This window comes from Hevea brasiliensis, chromosome 9 (assembly GCF_030052815.1).
Source record: "Hevea brasiliensis isolate MT/VB/25A 57/8 chromosome 9, ASM3005281v1, whole genome shotgun sequence".
Taxonomy (NCBI): Eukaryota; Viridiplantae; Streptophyta; class Magnoliopsida; order Malpighiales; family Euphorbiaceae; genus Hevea; species Hevea brasiliensis.
The window spans coordinates 97,212,611-97,231,694 of record NC_079501.1 but is presented as its reverse complement, the minus strand read 5'-3'; the positions used below and the strand labels follow the sequence as shown (position 1 = coordinate 97,231,694).

General features: G+C 35.1%; 2 pseudogenes; one reads left to right on the top strand and one right to left on the bottom strand.

Annotated features, from left to right (window-relative positions):
- Positions 1-4,780: 4,780 nt before the first annotated feature.
- On the top strand, positions 4,781-11,332 carry LOC131183319 (U-box domain-containing protein 43-like; annotated as a pseudogene).
- Positions 11,333-11,680: 348 nt separating this feature from the next.
- On the bottom strand, positions 11,681-14,737 carry LOC131183320 (oligopeptide transporter 6-like; annotated as a pseudogene).
- Positions 14,738-19,084: the final 4,347 nt, after the last annotated feature.

Below are 19,084 nucleotides of genomic sequence, written 5' to 3'. Positions count from 1 at the left end.
GAAAACTTAGGGTTTGATGTGTTTTAATTCAATTGATGATAAATTTAAGTTTAATTGAAGTGATTCAAAATGATTTAGGAAACCACAAGACAAGAGAGTCTAAAACATTATTTTAGAGGGACTTGATCCTAATTATGAGCATAAAAGGCTCGGATGTTAGATGCAAATTGAGTAAATTCTAGAAACCACCACGAAATGCAGCAGTAGGAATTTGTCCCACGTGAGCGATGATTAGTAATTTGATCATAATTAGAGCTGCAAAACTCCAAATTTTGTGATTCAAAAGGAAAATAAAGGCTGAGACCTGAGAAACAATTTTCATGAAGAACACCTTGCTAAATTATGATGGGAACTAGGTAAAAATTGGGTTCAAAAATCAAAGTACTAAAACATCCGAAGAAAACCAAAACTCCATTGAAATAATAAAGCTAACTTAGGAATGCATTAGACATTCATGTAATGAGTACTTGGCAATAGTTGAGATGAGTATTAAGACATTCTACTTGTATGTTTTCAGTAGAAAAAGAGGTTAGGACAGACAAGGAGAAGTAAGTAAAGAGAAAGGAGATCATTGAAGGTTTGTGCACAACTAACCTTTTTTCTTTGTTTTTAACTTTGTAAATTGATTTGAATAAGTTTATTTAAAATGAGTTTGCTTTGAATGAGTTATGATCTTCTTAAAATGGAGAAATTGTGTGTTCCCAACCCCTTTATGGATTTTATGTTGATTTTAATGTGTTTAATATTTAGCAAATGTGATAATGAATTGAGAAACTCTTGAAAATTTTTTTAAAATCCACGGTGAGCATGATAGTCCCTTTTGGAACTCCCCGATGTAACGGCTACTTTGGGTTTTGATATTTGATTATATTTGTGTCCCCCATTAATAACAGTTAATGGGGTGAGACTAAATGAGTACTCATTAGCTATCTAGCCCTTCTCTCATTAATAACGGTTAGTGGGATTGATTTACTTTATCGTGGTGTATAACACGGTATTGATCATCAAATTTTGTGTCATGGTCTAAACTGTACAACATGGCAACACTTATGTTTTGTGAATTGTGAATTATGATTTCTTCATTAAAAGATTATTTCAAAAAAGGGTTGTTATGGACTTGAAAATTATTGTGATGTTTTTATGATTATGAAAAATGTGATTTGTTATATTTTGACAAAGTTGTGCTATACCTTAAGTTTTAAAATTATTAGTTCTTTGCCTTGAGTGATATACTCGTGATAGTTTATTTATCTTTTCGTAGGTAAGAAAGGAGAAAGCTAGGAGTGAGAGACTTGGGAGCGACTTTTGTATTGATTGTGGGTATATACATTAGGTATTCCACTGTAATTCCTTTTGATATATTTTGTAGCTATATGTATGATGTACGGACAATGAGCAATTTGTATTAAAAAGCATTACATTCTTTATAACATTTTAAGATTGTAAATGTTTTATTTCATTTGAGACTCATGTAAATGTAGTTTTGTAATATTAAGTTTATTATCTCTAATGAATGAAACATTTGAAATGTAAATGTATTAATATTGTGCTTGTGAAATGATTAAAGAAAATCTTTTATTTGATTTATTTTATGATTTTAACGAGTTATAAATTTTGGATTTTGCTAAAGTTCCAACAATCACCATGTAGTTTTCTTCAAAATAAAAATGAAATAAAATGCTATGATCCATTTAAAAACCTTTATAGTATATTCAATAGGTTATCGGTAGGTGTAGTTCGATAATTTATTAGGTATACTACAGGAATATGTTATACCTTACAAAAGGGTTAGGTGTAACACAAATACCTATCTATCACTTCATATAAGTTTATAAATTTAAATAACTTATCATTTGTTATAGAGATTAAATTTACAAATTTATAGTAATTTTTGTAATAAAATTAAATATGATTTAAAGAATCCCATTCATTATAATAAAGAATTTCATGAAATCCTACTTTTTAGATGGGATTTCAAAATGAGGATGTGACGAATGAAATTTTCAACAATCCACATATTTTGACATAACAATGGAATTTTGCAAAAAAGCCATGAATTGTTTGAATTATCTAATTTAAATTCCTTCAATCTCAACATTACCAAGTTATTTTGAAATTTTTGGTAGGATTTTTTATCTATTTGATGTATTTTTATTTAAAAAAATTAAATAGGCAAAAACTTCAATTTATTAAATAAGTAATATGTCTTGACACCAAGCCAAGCTAGGCTTGATGTGTATTCATTAATAACAAGAGAATGAAAAACTTTTAAGCAAATTTAATTTATTAATTAATATGTGAATTAAGTTAATAATATCACATCATATTTAGAAAATCACCAATGAATTTATTCATAACCATGATTGAATTATGAATGAGGTGAAAGAAGTAATTATCGCAAAAAGAAATAAGTATATATTTATTGATTTGATTTGTTAATTTGAGTTTCATCTTAGACTTTTTTGAACTTATTTTGCACGATTTTAAATTTAATTTTAGTTGTATTTTTTATTTTCAATTTTATTTTAGATTTAATAATAATTTATTAAAAATAAAATATTGATTCCATTCTATCGATTTTTGTTTAAAAATCGAATAAAATTAAATAAACTGAATTTTTTAAAACCAAAGATCTTGGACATATATCCTCTTCACCATACCCCATGTAACTTGAAATCCTTCCAAATGAGTAGAATTTCTTCTTAGAAACATACTCATTTTCTTGATAAACCTCATTTGCCAAAATTATTTGCAAGTTTTCTCAATAAGAACTTGATTAATGTCCTTCGACTTTGCATCTTCTAGTTTCTTCTTAGGCTCACAAATTTCCAATTCCCACCCGATCAATTCATCAAGATAGCATGAAACTAGCGCCACCATAGAGAGCAATTGAGGCAGTACAAGGGGTGGACAAAGTTAACAGATGAGATTTTCACATGAATAGAAATGTATTCTAGTGAAATGTTTCTAATATTCCTAGATTCATCAAACTTCAAAACTTAAGTTTCAACCTTAACAAAAGTTGTGGGTTTAATAGATGGTTTAGACTTATTTTGTTGCTCTGATTAGCTCTTGCAACTTAGCTAGAGTGTAAAGCATCTACAAGTGTTTTTGGCTTAAACATTCTCATTGCCAATTGCTACTTAACTAGTCCAAAGAAACAAAATTCAACGCTTGATCTTCTTAAATTCTGACTTTTGAATATAACTGGTTAAAAGAATTCCAATAATCTTGCAGGGTAGATTCTTGATTTAAGTTCCTTAAATCCTCTTATGGATTTTCCCTTGCTTTTGTGAATTCACCTCAAGCTTGAGTCATATTACTAGCAATCTTCATATTATGCAAAATTATGCCAACAAGCAAGGCTTTAATTTCTTCCAAAGCTTGTTAATGTTGTTGGACTGTGCCTTTTCATAAAACCTACTGCCTTTGCTCTAGTTCTTGCATCATGACAATAAACCTTTGCACAAGATCATGTGATTGCATATCTTCCATCATGACTAAGGATCTAACAACTATGTTTGTGAGAGAGAAGAATCAGAATGATCGAGAAAGAAGAATAGGCAAGAATGAGAACAAAAGAGAAAGGAATGAAAAGATAAAAAAGAATAGGAGAATTTAGAAGAACCTTAGGTTCAAGAAAGAGAAGCGGAGAGGAAGAATAGCGACAAAACCCATGGTCGTGTGTCTTTTGCTCACGATACTATTGTTCGTGATTTTCCAACCATAGGAACATAAGAGCAGGAAGAATAGAGAATAGAGAGAGAATCGGTAGAATTCGGAGAAAGAGACAAGACAACAAATAAGCGACTCGTGACGGAAATAAATCATTCCTCAAAATCATGGCAACATTGAGGATCCTTATTCCCAAATAAACCACTCCACGCTCGATCTACACCGATGTGAGATCCGAAGGATAAGCCCATAGGACACGCCCACTAACTCTCGGACCTCAACCCGAGCAACCCACAGTGACTAAGACTCCTTAGTTGTTTTCATTCGCAAGGTTAGTTTTATTTTTACGTGGACAAGACAACAAACTCAATGACGAAACCTCAAAACCATGACAATTTTGAGGATTCTTGTTCTCATATAAACCACTCACACACTCATTCCACAATCAATGTAGGATCCCAAAGACCTAAAAAAAAAAAATGAATGCTCTGCTTCTTCCCATATTCTACACTATAACTCTCAAGTTTCTTCTTTTTAATTGGTAAAAAGTAAAACAGCTCTTAACTATCCTAATGAATCCCCTTCACCAATACACATCATTTTACTTTTAGTTTCACCATTTTATTAACAGCATATTTTTATATCATATTAAAATTTAAAATTAAAATTTAAAAAAAAGGTTATAAAAATAATTGTTTTAAAAGTATAATTTATTATTTAAAATTTTTATGATTCAAATATATAAATTTATTTTTATATTAATTTTAATATTTTTTAATTAATTTCTTTTTTAAAAAATAACTTTCTTAATTACAATTTCCACAACCATTAAAAATACTAGATCATGTAGCCCGTTGCCGTTGGCGCCACTCTCACTCTAACGTCCTTTCGACGCCGAGTCTATTTCCCATGCTTCAACCAAACTTCGCATTTCCTACACCACTGGCAGAATGCTCGTCCACGTGTCTACCCAGATTTCCAAATTCAACGTGGCAGAATCTTATTACTCGCTTCCATCATTCATCATTGTGAGGCGGAGCACGATAGGACTGAAGACCGTTGACTGGGGCGTCTCTTGATTGTTCAACGTTACCGAGTGAGGGAGAGTGTAAACAAATGCAGAATAGGCTTCTGCAATCTGCATTTCCAGGCCAGACCAGACGGCCAAAAGCTGCAAATTTTCTTTTCTTTCATTTTCTGCCTTGATTTTTCAAGAAAATCATCCAGCAAGAGATATGGATGAATCATTTTTTTCAGGTCACTCTCTCTATCTGTCTCTTCATTTATGTGTTTGGTAGCTAAGAAAATGCTAGAAGATAGAGGTGTAGGGATTCAGACTGTTATGTGAAACTAATCAAATTTGCAGCTTTAAGTGAGTGAGTTGGGGCTGATGTTATTAGAATTAGTTTTCTTCCCATCTTTTTATATGTTTGCACAGTGATCAGTGAGAAGATATCAGAAAAGCTGCTGCATTACGGTTTCAATACTGTTGTGGATATATTTTTATGGAGTCAATGAACACGATTCTTGGTCTTGTTTGGTTGGGTAACTCAATTCAGGAAAGCTCCCGAGCAATACTAAAATTTGGCTTGTTTGATACCATAATCATTGACTTACAGGGAAGTTAAGGTTCTCAATTACTTCACTTCAATGAAGAAACTTACTATGTTAGCTTACTTACCTTACTGTAGTAAAGTTACTTTCTGGGAAGTTCTCAGGAAGTAGACCAATTGAACTAAACAAATAGCAATTGCCTCAAATTGGTGCGAGTCACGCTTGTGTATGGCCTTTGTTATTGCTGAAATTGAGATAATAGCTGATAATGATTATAAAACATGATGCTCTCCATTTCGGCCTCACTGATTTAATTTTATGAAATAGTATGGAAAAGGATATAAATAGGACAACAATTCCATGTTAAATAGCTATAGTTTTGGTCCCAATTTTAAATGTAGAATGTTTGTTCCATGGTATATATTTCCCACAATTTGAAGTTTTGGTAAAATTCTAAATGCGGAATAATTTTTGTGAACAAATATTTTATAATATTAATTTCACATATGGGTAAATTATATCTATTTCATGCTATGGAATAGTTACTCTACTCATATTAAATGCATATCATGTGGGCCCTATTCATTATTTGTATTTAGTCCTTATTAGCAAACCCCTACATGTCGATTGGCTGATTCAATGTCATATCAATAAGGGTACATGCCTTAGTCATGATTTCCAACCCTTGGACATAGTTGCTTCTAATTTTAAAGAAATTAAAAGAAAAATTGAATTGGATGGAAAATTGTCACAAATTTTTAAGAATAAGATATATGAGATCAGTAGCTAACATATACACACATATTAGAGTGGATCCGAGTTTTAGTGATGATTCTAATTCCTTAGATAAAATTGTTACTGATTTAAAAGTTTGTAACCCATATTGATAACATTTAAAACCGTTAGATAAGATTGAAACTTGTTGTGAAGTTCAGTATTTGTGGGATCATTAGCTCATATACTGGACAACACACTTATACTTGACCCTTGGCAATCAAGATTACCTATTATCATAAATTGTAGTGAGGTTATCACTTGAGTGTTTAAACTTCTGAAAATCAAAACTAAAATTTGTGGATTCCGCCATTATGCTTTTCTAGTTCTTTCAGCAAATGAATCAAGTCTATTTAGCTGTTATTATCATTTTAATTTTGGTGATTCTAACTTTCTGCTACCTGGTCGAAACCAAACCTTATGAAATTGAATTGGAATGCAGGTACATTGTTGGAAGTTGAATCAGACCTGTGCCATTAGCTCAAATACTGATTTTGTGAATGCCTTGGATTCAGGCATAAACACTTATGCAGTTTGATTGCATAACTCAATGAGAGTTTGGGTTCTGTATCTGTAGATTTTCCCTTGTAATAAGATGGCAAAGGATGTTATTATTAGTGCATCATTTGTACCAATATCTGAGATGCTTTCTCAGGTAGCCCTCTCCATATTTGAAACAGTACATGCAGCCAAAGAAGTCCTTGTTCAGAAGGAAAATATCAAGAAGTTCTCAACTTACTTGGAAGACTGCATGTGTGTTGAAAGAGTTGTCAAGGTTAAACCTAGACTATTCTGAGAGCTTTAAAAATGCCGTAGAGATTCTGAAACGAGAGTCCAAAATTGCTGAGCAGTTGGTTCTTGAATGCAAGAACAAAAATAAGATCTATCTGTTCCTGAATTGCAAGAGAATCATTAAGCGTTTGAGAATAACACAAAAGAGATTAGTTGGGCTTTAAGCCTCATACCTGTAACCTCTTTAGATCTTTCTGTGGGCATAAGTGATGAAATTAGCAAGTTGTGCAAGAATATGCTGGGTGCTGAGTATCGAGCAGCAGTAGCGGAGCAAGAAATTTTGGAAAAGATCGTCTCAGCAACACAGGAATGCAATGCTAATCGATCTCGTGCAAATGATTTGTTGTTTCATATTGCTGAGGCTGTTGGGATCTCTACTGAGCAGTCATCTTTTGAGAAGGAATTTAAAGAATTTAAGAACGAAATAGAAGATGCAAAGCTAAGAAAAGACATGACAGAAGCTGTACAGATGGAGCAGATCATTGCATTCCTTGAAAATGCTGATGCCATCAAATCTCATGAGGAGAGAGAGAAGAAGTACTTTAACAAACGAAATTCTCTGGGCCGGCAGCCATTACAACCTCTGCAATCATTTTATTGTCCAATTACTCAGGATGTAATGGTTGATCCTGTGGAAATTTCATCTGGTAAAACATTTGAGAGAGCTGCAATAGAGAAGTGGTTTGCAGAAGGGCACAACAGCTGTCCCTTGACCCAAATTTCCCTTGACAATTTGTTTTTACGGCCTAACAAACCACTTCAAAAACTAATTGAAGAATGGAGGGACAGAAACAATTTGATTACCATTGTTTCCCTTAAGCCCACACTTCAGTCGACAGAGGAGCATACAGTGCTACAATCGCTGGACAAGCTGCAGGGTCTACTGGTGGAACGAGAGTTGCACCGAGAATGGGTGACAATGGAGGACTATATACCAGTTCTTATTGAACTTCTTAGTGCAAAAAATCGTGAAATAAGAACTTGCACGCTGACCATTCTTTGCATCCTTGCTAAGGACAGTGAAGACAACAAGGTACCTTTGAATTCCATTTTCTTTTACTGTATGTTGTCGTGATGCAACAACTCGTTTAATACAATGAATAATCTAGAATGCTGTTAACAATGTCAACAACCTGGCCTGCAGTACATGCACCCTGCTTGCTCTTTGTCTTCCGCATTGCCTTGGGAAATAAATAACAAAACTCTGGTTGTTTGTCTACTGGGAAAATGATAGTTGTTTCAGTGTTGATATTTTATTTCATTATCTTAAACTTACTTTTTTGGCAGAAAGCAATTGCTAAAGTTGATCATGCGCTTGAATTGATTGTCCGTTCACTTGCCCGCCAGATTGCTGAAAGTAAGTTAGCTTTGCAGTTGTTATTAGATCTATCAAGGCATCATCTGGTGAAAACTGGCATTGGAAATATCCAGAGCTGCATATTTCTCTTAGTAACTGCATCAAACAGCAATGACAATCAAGCTGCCAAAAATGCAGAAGAGCTTTTAGACAATCTGTCTTTTTGCAATCAAAATGTTATAGAGATGGCAAAGGCAAACTATTTTAAACCATTACTGCAACTTCTTTCCTCAGGTATGTTTTTGTTATGGTGCTTCTTCATTAATGAATATAATAAAAGGTATTCTTTTTAGGCCATTTGACATTGCATGTTTCTGATTTGAAATCTGCTTGGAGGTATTTGTGCAAGTTTTAATTTGAAAAAATTTTCCAGGCTTGGACTACCTTGAAAAATTAGTGCAAGAAAACAAAGTAGGTTTTTACCTGATTGCTTTGGCAAAATGTTGGTTTTTTTAGTCTCTTCCATTATTCCTCATTTGTTGTCTGTAACTAGTCATTTTGTGATGTATGCTATATGTGATAGTGATTATTTAGCACATGAATAGTCATGTTAATTATATGTGAGTGTATTCAAATTAAAACTTGTAGGAAAGGTTGTGTAGGATCATTCTTGTTTAAAATGAACCAAATATATTTAACTCCTCAATTACAAGTTTATATAGATTGTGAGTTACATTTTTTAACTATATGTCCTTTGACACTACTTGATTAAGCTAATTGACATTCGCCAATTTATTAGATTATTTGATAGTTTGAGGTCAGAAACAACGCTTAGAATTGAAATGGTACATATTTAATTTTCTATATTTCTTAACAAATATTTCTCAAATAAGTTCAAGAGTGAAGATAAACACACCAAGAAGTCATGAACTTCAAAATTTTAGTGCTGAGGTTGAGGTCTACCAAATTTTTCTCTTGCTAGTTTTACTGCAGTTTATCACATGGACTTCCAATCCTTGCATACTGATAGCTAGTAAGTCAATGGTATTTTATTGATATGAAATATTTGAAAGTCCTGTTTCATCTATGCTCTAATGCTTAGTATACTTATTTCATTTTTACCTGTTTCCTCGACCATCTGCATTTTTATATATAATATAGATTATTATCAAAGCAGGGGAAGAAGATATTAGGATAATGATGGCAAAGACACTGTCAGAGATTGAGTTGACCGACCACAATAAGGTGTCTTTATTTAAAGATGGGGCATTGGAGCCACTTCTTCAACTGCTCACACATGATGATTTAAAAGTAAAAAAGGTGGCTATTGACGCTATACACAACCTTTCAGATGTACCACAAAATGGCCTCCAGTTGATCAGAGAAGGTGCAGTAGGACCACTGTTTGAACTTCTTTATCGTCACAGCTTATTGTCACCAAGTTTGCGTGAACAGGTTGCTGCCACAATTATGCACCTTGCCATATCGACTGCGGCTCAAGTAGCTGATAGCAAGCAGGTCTTATTGCTGGAATCTGAGGAAGATATTTTTAAACTCTTCTCACTTATTTCCTTGACAGGTCTAACATTCAAAAAGCATTCTCCAAACTTTTCTTGCAGTGTGCCACTCTCCTTCAAGTGTAGAAATAAGGGAAAAACTGAGAAAGGTATGTGTTTGTTGATCAACTTCTAGTATGAGACTTGGAAAGTTTAACTGCTGTCTGCATTTGGTGCTCTTGTAAGTTACATGGATAAGATCCTTTAGCATGTGCAATGATCCTTCCTCTGTGAAGCATTTATGGTTAAATTGTCTCATTTACATTGAAAGCATTAGAAAATTGTCTAGCATTATTTTTATGTGTTAGGCTTGGTAGATTTTATTTAGATCTCCCTTCATCAACCTGGAACCAGGAAATGAACTGAATAATTTCCGAGTTGTTCAGTTTATCTATCCTTACCTCTTTCATATTGAATCTACACAACCTTTTATACTTGTGTGGTTCAAATCTTTTGACCTTTTCTGTTTCAAAATACAATTCACAATTACACAATTCTAGCACTTGTGCTATCAATTTTAGTTACAGTTACTTTTTTGCTCTCTCTTACTTTTTTCTATGCCCACACACATATAATTTTCAGCTCTCTGCCCTCCAAGTACTGGTTCAATTATGTGAGCAAGATAACGAAATTATGCAGGAAATGCTGTGAAGCTGTTCTGTTGCTTGACACAAGATGGTGATGAAAACACCTTATTGGAGCATGTGGGTCAGAGATGCATTGAGAGATTGCTCAGGATCATTACAACTTCCAACGATCTGGAAGAGATTGCTGCAGCCATGGGCATTATCTCTAATCTCCCTAAGGACCCAGAGATAACTCTCTGGCTTCTAGATGCTGGAGCACTTGAGATCATTTCTACTTGCCTCACTCATGAAGGCAGAAATGCCTCGTACAGAATGCAAATAACAGAAAATGCTGCTGCAGCTCTCTGTCGTTTCATTGCTCCATCAAATTTAGAATGGCAGAAGAAAGTAGCAGAAATTGGCATTATTCCAGTACTAGTAGAGTTGCTAGTTTCTGGAACCACTTTGACCAAACAAAATGCAGCCATTTCACTTAAACAATTTTCTGAAAGTTCCACTGCCTTGACCAATCGAGTGAAAAAGCGATGGCTTTCCTGGTTCTGCTTGGAAGCACCTGTAAAATGCTGCCCTGTACACTTGGGCATTTGCACAGTGGAATCTTCCTTCTGCATTTTAGAGGCCAATGCTCTGGAACCTCTAGTAAGGATGCTTGGAGAGGCAGATCCTGGAGCCTGTGAAGCTTCTTTAGATGCACTATTAACATTGATGGATGGTGAAAGACTGCAATGTGGTAGCAAGGTGCTTGCTGAAGCAAATGCCATTGCTCCAATTATAAAATTGTTGAGCTCGCCTTCTGCCAGCTTGCAGGAGAAGACGCTGAAGGCTTTAGAAAGGATCTTTCGACTGGTAGAATTCAAGCAAAAGTATGGAACTTCTGCCCAGATGCCCTTAGTTGACATAACACAGAGAGGAAGTGGTGGCATGAGATCTCTAGCTGCTAAGGTACTTGCACAATTGAATTTGCTGACTGACCAATCCTCATACTTCTGATTATTAATCATCATGATTAAATTTTATGTACAAATGATTGAAGCTGTAATGATTAGTTAATTTGCAACAAATTTATTTATTACAACCATTTTTTTTTCTCTATTGCATATTAAGGATTTTTTTTCCCCTTCTAGCTGACCCTATTCAAAATAGTTGAAAGTGCTCACCATTCTCAATTCAGATAACTGTAGGTTGCATGACTTTCTATTTGTTACTCAAAAGCACATTGTAACAAACACAACAATTCTTAGGGATGTATCTATCAACTAAGCTGACTCTAAACCATAAGACTTCTTATCCAATGGCGAATCCAGAAAAAAAAAAAAAAAAAAAAAAAAAAAAAAAAAACCAACGCACTCATATAAATAAAATTTAGAATAAATCACTAGATTTACACACTAGAAGAAACACTGATATTATCCAAGGCATCCACAGCAAAATATTTACAGATTGAAAAGAAAGTTAATTGCACTGAACAAGCTAAAAATAGATTTGGAGATAAAGATGCTTCGATTAGAAAACTGGGCAGCCATCTACAAGGACACCTTTGGCTGTCGGACAACTAGCTATAGGACACCCTTCTGGGTTATTTGAGCTGCTTCCCCACCATTCGAGATTGATTTTCTGGTAACTCAAACTGAAGAATATCAATATTGTCATAAAGGCCGTTCCGGCATCAAGGCCACCAGAAAGAACGTAATTATAGCGCTTCCACAGATTTGGACGGTATCGGTAAAAGACGAAGCCAGAGAGGAATCCAAGAGTTACCCAACTAGTGAAGTTCACAGCAGTAGCTGGCGGCATCATTGATGTGGAACCAAGCAGCACAGGCATGTGGATAAGACGAATCCATTTCTTGCTTGGGAAAGCCTTGTGGGCAAGCCAGACGAAGACAGGGGCTATGGCTCCACCAACAAAGGACCAATTGATCATCCCGTATTCACCAAGGTTTCCAAAGATTCTGCGGGGACCAACAAGCCCCCATATAACAGAGGCATCAAAGAACACTGTATCCATTGGGCATTTCCATGGACTATCCTTAGGCAACTTGGATCTATCACAGAGATTGGGGATGGCCCCCATCATCCCCCATGCAGTTAGTAGGTATACAAACACAGATACAAGTGATCCTACAACCTGCATGGCTACATGCTTAGTTTTTGAACATTATTAGCAAAGTTCAGATGGAAAGAAAAGATCAAACAGCTAACCTGTGCCATGAACATGGACCTAGGTGGAATCTTCATGTAGTGGCCAAGCTTAAAGTCCTGTATGAAGGTTAGAGCTTGAATCATGCTAATATATCCGTACACCTTGAAGCACATATTAGCAACGGGGCGCTCAGGGTAAATGTAACCTATGATGTATTCTGTAATGATGTTCAAGCCTGGTGCCTGTGATGATAGCAGCAGAGCAATGTTTGAAGTTAAAATCAGCATTGGATCACTTGAATATAAACACAAATGTTGGCCTTTTTTACCTGGTTTGTGGTGGCATAAATAATCCCAATTGGGAGAGTGAAGAAAAGAGCAATGGCACAAGCTAGCAGAACACCCCACCAACGCAATTGGAGCGTCTCATTGTAATATTCACAAGTGATGATTACAACAGCAATGTTTACGATGAGAATGATAAGAAACCACCATGAGGGAACCGATTTGTATTTCTGCATAAGCCTTGTATGTATATCCATTTTGCTTTTTCCCCCAAATGCTCTTTTGCTTTGTTTCCACACTTCACTGCAATTAACAAGTGCAAGCAAACACAAATTAGTGACACCTTTGCAAGTGCTGCAAAAGGCTTTTCTGCTTTCTAAGTAACATGGGAAGATTTGGATATGGATGCTAATCGTTCCCGAAACCGATCCGGGTGGGGACGGAGTATCTTTTCTGCCCCCTACATTGCCTTGTTGCCATTCATAGATTTGGAGCTTACCTTCCATTGAAAAGGAGGACATGCATAATTGTGGCTGGAAGCGTTGCAAATCCAAATCCATAGGTCAAAGCAAAAAACGTACTGAGATGTACAGGCCCAATACTTGCATAAGTATTCTTATCAAGATGAAACTTGGAATTTACAATGCTTCGAATGTCATATTCTTCACCATTTCCTTGAAAAAGATCATTAGAATATAACGGGAAGGTCTTGGCATGGTAGATGTTGAGCCAGTAACAGATGGGTACCACCACATACATTATAGCACAGAATCCAAGAGCAACATTAGCAGTGGCAAACCATGGACTAGCAAGTGGGCTACCAAGGTATGAAGCCACTGTAGACCAATCAAAACCTAAAGCACCAATTCCAAGACCTTGCATGCCTGAACCCAGTTGCTGAACCAGAACAGATTTGGGAGCAAACCAACAGACCCAAGAGACAGATGTTAACATGGTGAAAAGATATCCTGGAAATACATAGTAAGCAAAGCTGCAGGTAAGTGCTATAAGGAAGAACTGGTTACGAGTCAATCCTCCTGCTGGTCTTTTCTCTTTCTCATGTAGAGCCCTGCTGGGGTTGATATTTGCTACTCATTTACAGGACACATGAAAGCTCCTATGATGATTAAATAATAATGGTCTTGTACATATATATATATATATATATATATATATATATATACCTGAACAATGAGACTTGAACCAGATTTCTTGGCCACCACATTTCTACAGGCTACACTAGATATTTCCTGAAAATTCCAGCCCACCCAAACCCCAGAACCTACAAATGATTCAAAAGGGTTAGATTAATTCATACATATGCAGACATCTATGAAACTGAGTTGGCAAGCATTTGAATTAACCTGAGTGGTAACCATAAGAAGCAAGGCAGGAAAAAAAGTGAGCTGTCTTTTATAAAACAGCTTGACAGCACTGAGAACATGAGTAGCATAAACAGTTCCAGCTCCAGCATTAGCAAATATAGTGATAAGAACATGTTCTTTCACGTTGAAATCTCCTGGATTCAACGAGAATTCCCATTTAGTCCCTTGAAACATCATTCGCTTAGGCAGTGTTTTTGCCATCAAATGCCCCAAAGGCACCACAGCAATCTGTGCAGAAATGGAGGTGATGACCATTGGTTGTGTCCTATACCAGAAGAACTGATTCACAATTGCCAATATCACACAAGAAGCAAGACCCAGAACCCACATTCTAAATGTCAAAACTGGCATGTTGGGATCATCTGTTTTTGGCACAGTTAGCTCCACTTGTTTGACAGGGCACTGCTCCTCCTCCTCCTCCTCCTCACCCGCCTTCATCTCCACCGTAGCCTCAACCTCAGATTGCTCAACAGCCATGTCCTACACTCTACTAGCTAGCTAGGTTGGTTTAAATTGTGTGGTGGGAGTAAATGGTGTAGATTTGAAGTAGGATTCTGAGATGATTCTTGTTATGAGAATCTTTAGTTTCCTACAGGTAAATTGTTGAGGAGATTAAGGAAACAGTCAACAAATCTGTTAAGGCCAGCAATGAATGTGTGAATGTTATATTGCATGGATTCTGCAAGATGGATGCCTAGTTTTTCTACCTACTTGGGATCTTCAACTTTATCTTATTAGATTCTTATGATAATTAAAAAAAAAAAAAAAACCACAGCCTCATTTTCCATTTCAAATAAAAGTTCGTTTTAATGAAATCTACCCAAAAAAAAATCTCTTAAAAAAAATATTTTTTAAAAAATATATTTTTTTAAAAATCTCTTAAAAGTTCCTCATTTTACTGTTGAAGAAAGATTAATTTGTTGGACATGCAACATTTTGCAAATTGAATACGTATCAATCCATGAGGTGTAGTACACGTTTACTAACATTATACCAAACCCCTTTGGATTAAAAAATAAAATTTAGTAATAGTAAAGTCAGATTTTGAAATAAAATTTCTCATAATTTTTAAATTTTTATAATTTTTTTATAGTTTGAAATAAAAGATTTTTTTTTAAGATATTTAAAAATTTTAAAGAGAAATATTCTTTTAATTCATTAATTTAGTGAATTGAAAAATAAAAAAATTTTAGAAATTTTTAAAAGCCTCTAAAAGCAGTATTTTAAAAAACTGTGAATTCTTCTAAAAACAAATCCAAAATTTTCTGATCTTTAAAAAATTTTTCACTATTTTGTAAAATTGCCTTTCAAAAAGAAAAATCAACTATGCACTTTCCCTGCGCGCATTGCATAGATTATTAATTATTTTATTTTTAATATTTTATAATTTTAAAATCATACTTTTTTATTAAATATAGTAAATATAACTTAAATTAGGAATGATTATGACTTATTATTATTATTTGCTATTGGCCCCATTAAAAACCTACTTTGGTTTAGAAAATAATAAAATTAAATATTAGCAATATTACAATTATTTGATTTTGTTATTATCTACATCAAACTCAAACAATAAATTTGCATTTTTTTTATAATTCATATCATAAAAAAAAAATTAAAAAAAAAAAAAAATCTGAAGCTCATGATATCGAATCAGCTAGTTTGTGAAATTCATCTTTTCCTTGCTTCCATCAATTTTATTAAAAAGGCATCTTAAAATTGTAGGCAAATTCGACCTTTTTGACAACATTCCCACGATTTACTTGAATCTACATTAGATTAGCTTTCTTCTCATTCTTAAGACTTGTGTCCTCCAACTCAATCATGTCACGAAGATAAAGAATAAGGATAAAAGACGAACACAAAATTTAATTTTCAAGTTTACTTGAAAGACTGAAACCGTAAATCTCTCTAAAAAGAGGATAAGAAATCAGATAGTGTTTGCTAGATTTCCTCAACAAATGAGAAATTAAATGTGTAAAAGAAAAATTAGAGCTTAAAAATTTGAAAAGGAGAATACCAGAATGTGCACCAAAATCAAATGACAGAGCAATGCTTCTTTATTTTCTCCAATTGAGATTGAATATCTTTCTTCCAATTTTCAGATTCAAACTTTTTGAAGTACTTGGAGAATGCCTTGAAATTACTCCAGGTACCAAATTTACAGCATACCTCTTCGAATTTGTCTATCAATACGCCTCGGAAGAAACTCAGTACCTGTACCATTAACTAAACCGGATCCAGGTTGCACACATCCCACAGGGACTGCACCAAAGCCTGCTCCTGGTTGAAAAGGAAGAGGCTGCTGTCTGCAGAAATAAATATAATTTGAAATTAAACTAAAAGATGCGGAGTCATGACGTAAACCATTAGAGGAATAGGACAAGATTGATTTATGAAAACTGCAGGACCAGAGCATTGGACCGCATGAGATGATAGCCTACCGGTGCTTGACCTAGTCGAAGAGTCACTGTAGTCCGTCCGAGTTCAAGTAGAAATGCACCGAATGTAACACTTCTAATTTTTTTTAATTTATTATTTTATGAGTAATATTAATATTTTATTTTATTTAAATTTTAAAAAAATATTTAAAATTTTTTAAATTTTAGAAATTAAATTTAATTTTTCAAAAATATAAAACTTTGATAATTTTCAAAAATTAATTTAAAGATAACATAGCAAAACTAAAAATATATTTAGACTCTATGAATTTTTTTTTAGTATTTTAAAATTTTTTCCAAATTTTTGAGTCTCATTTTCGATCTCAAGACAGAGTAAAAATACAAAAATTTTATATTTTAAATCGGACTGGCCGAATCGAACCGGATCGAATCGGACCGGTCGAATCTAACCGGCTTTCTTCTCCTTTTTCTTCTCTCTCACGCGTTCCCGTCGCCCTTTCTCTCTCTCCCATTTTCTCTCTCCTCCCTTCTCTCCACGTCACACCGCCGCCACCCAGCCCTCCCCACCTCGCCGACGCGCCGCCCCAGTGCCTCCCCACGGCCGATCGACGTCCTAGGTGGCCGGAAAACGCGCACGAAAACCCACCAGCGTGCGCGCGCCATTTCGGCCAAAATCCGGCCAATCCGGCCTCTGATTGGGCTGGGTCTTGTGTCAAACACCATCTACACCTCGAGAGCTTTCCATAGACACCAAGAACACCAAAATCCATAGAGCGGTTTGCCCAATTTTTGTCCATGAAGTTTTAGCCCATTTCGACTTTTGGGCTAGATTTCTCGCAAACCATGAACCCCACTAGAAAACCGAAAGTACCAGAGCACTCCACTAGTCGAGAGCTTCGCGACAATATAAATTTCAAAATTTTTCGACACCGTTTTTCGATGGGTCCCACGAAACTTCGTAGTGCTTTTTCGAGCATTAAATAAGCTTAGAAAATTCCGTAAAAATTTTGTACTAACCCCCGTGTTGTGGGCTTCGTATAAGTACCTTCAATTCGCGAAAATTCGACGGTTGCCTGGGTCTACAAATTTTCGGCCAAATAGACAGACTACCAAAAAAGTCTTGGAATTGGATCGAGATTTTGGCTACCCCATCATTGTCAGACGTCCCGAGCACGTCCCCGGAGTCGGTATCGGCATAGGTAAACCCGAACCTTACTTTTTTGTCATTTTCTAGTGCTTGAATTGGATTAAAAATTCATAAAATATTCGTGGTAGCTTAGAAAATTATAATTCCTTTTGCATTAGCTTAATAATGATGCTAAGGACCGCAGGGCAAAGTTTTAGAATTTTTAGAACTCATTTGGGTAGTTTTTGCAAAATGGTTAAATTATGAGGACTAAACTGCAATTTTACATATTGTGATTAATGACTATTTTGATGGGCCCAGGAGGGGCTGTGTGATGTGATTGAGTTGTGGGTGTATAGTTTGTGAATATAGAAGTGCGTTTTAAACCCTTTTGCAGGTTGAGTAGGTGCTAGGTATAGAGGAGATTCTGTCGGATTTTCGACACGACTTAGGACATCTTTGGTCTTTTTTTTAGCTTGTATTGAGTCAAATGTACTAAATAATTGTAATAAAAATTGTCAGGTGAGCCGGGACAACCTTCCTCCTCAGCCCAGCCGCCACAGTGACTTCGATTGAGTCTGTGAGTAAAATATTAATTTTAATTGTAATTTCGATATTATTATTTGTTCAAGCATGCCCATGCATCACTTATATGTATATATCTATGTAGTTAAACTCTAGGCACGTTTTACATTGCATTCATAAATGTTGAAGTGCCAAGGATATTGTTTGTGGTAATTTGGAGCAGTGTGTGTGCGTTGGCGTGCGTGTGGTATAGTGTTAGATATGGGCGGAGACGGTGAGCCACGGCAGAGATCTTCACTGAGACCCAATCCTTCGGGGTAAATACGGTTTGAGTTCTTCGCTGAGACCCCGTATTGGTTTATTAAGCGAAAGTCCGGCTTGAGTTCTTCGCTGGCAGAGGCTGGATTAAGAGAGCTGTATAGGGGATCAACTCCCATATATTTATGGTTTGACATTACCGGGTGTGTGAGTGCTCCAAATTACCTTTTTGCTGTTATGATATGAAAATATTGACGATGTTACATTTCACTCTACAAGGTGCATTAGATTTAGATAGCTATAGAGATTATAATTAAAATTGATATTTTACTCTCTGAGTCGAACGCTCACTCCTGTTCATTATTTTTTCCAGGCTACATGAAGATTATTATTGTGGTTAACCTGCTTTTCTTCTTCGCAGGTCGTTTATTAATGTTTGTATAATTCTGTTAACTCCTAGAATTTTCGCATGTGTTAGAAATATTTATTTGATTGGGTCTGTAATATAATTGCCATGTTGGACCTGTAAACTTATTATATGCATATATGTTGGACTGGATGAGGGAGCTGAGCTCCCATTTGACTTTATGTTTTTATGAGTATGTGGAAGGTGAGCTAAGCTCCCCAATTGATTATATATTGTGTTTATAGTTTGGGTGAGTCAAAAAAACTCTCCGTTAAAAGGTCCATTTTATGGCTAGACTCTGTTCGGTTGAATTCTTGAAAT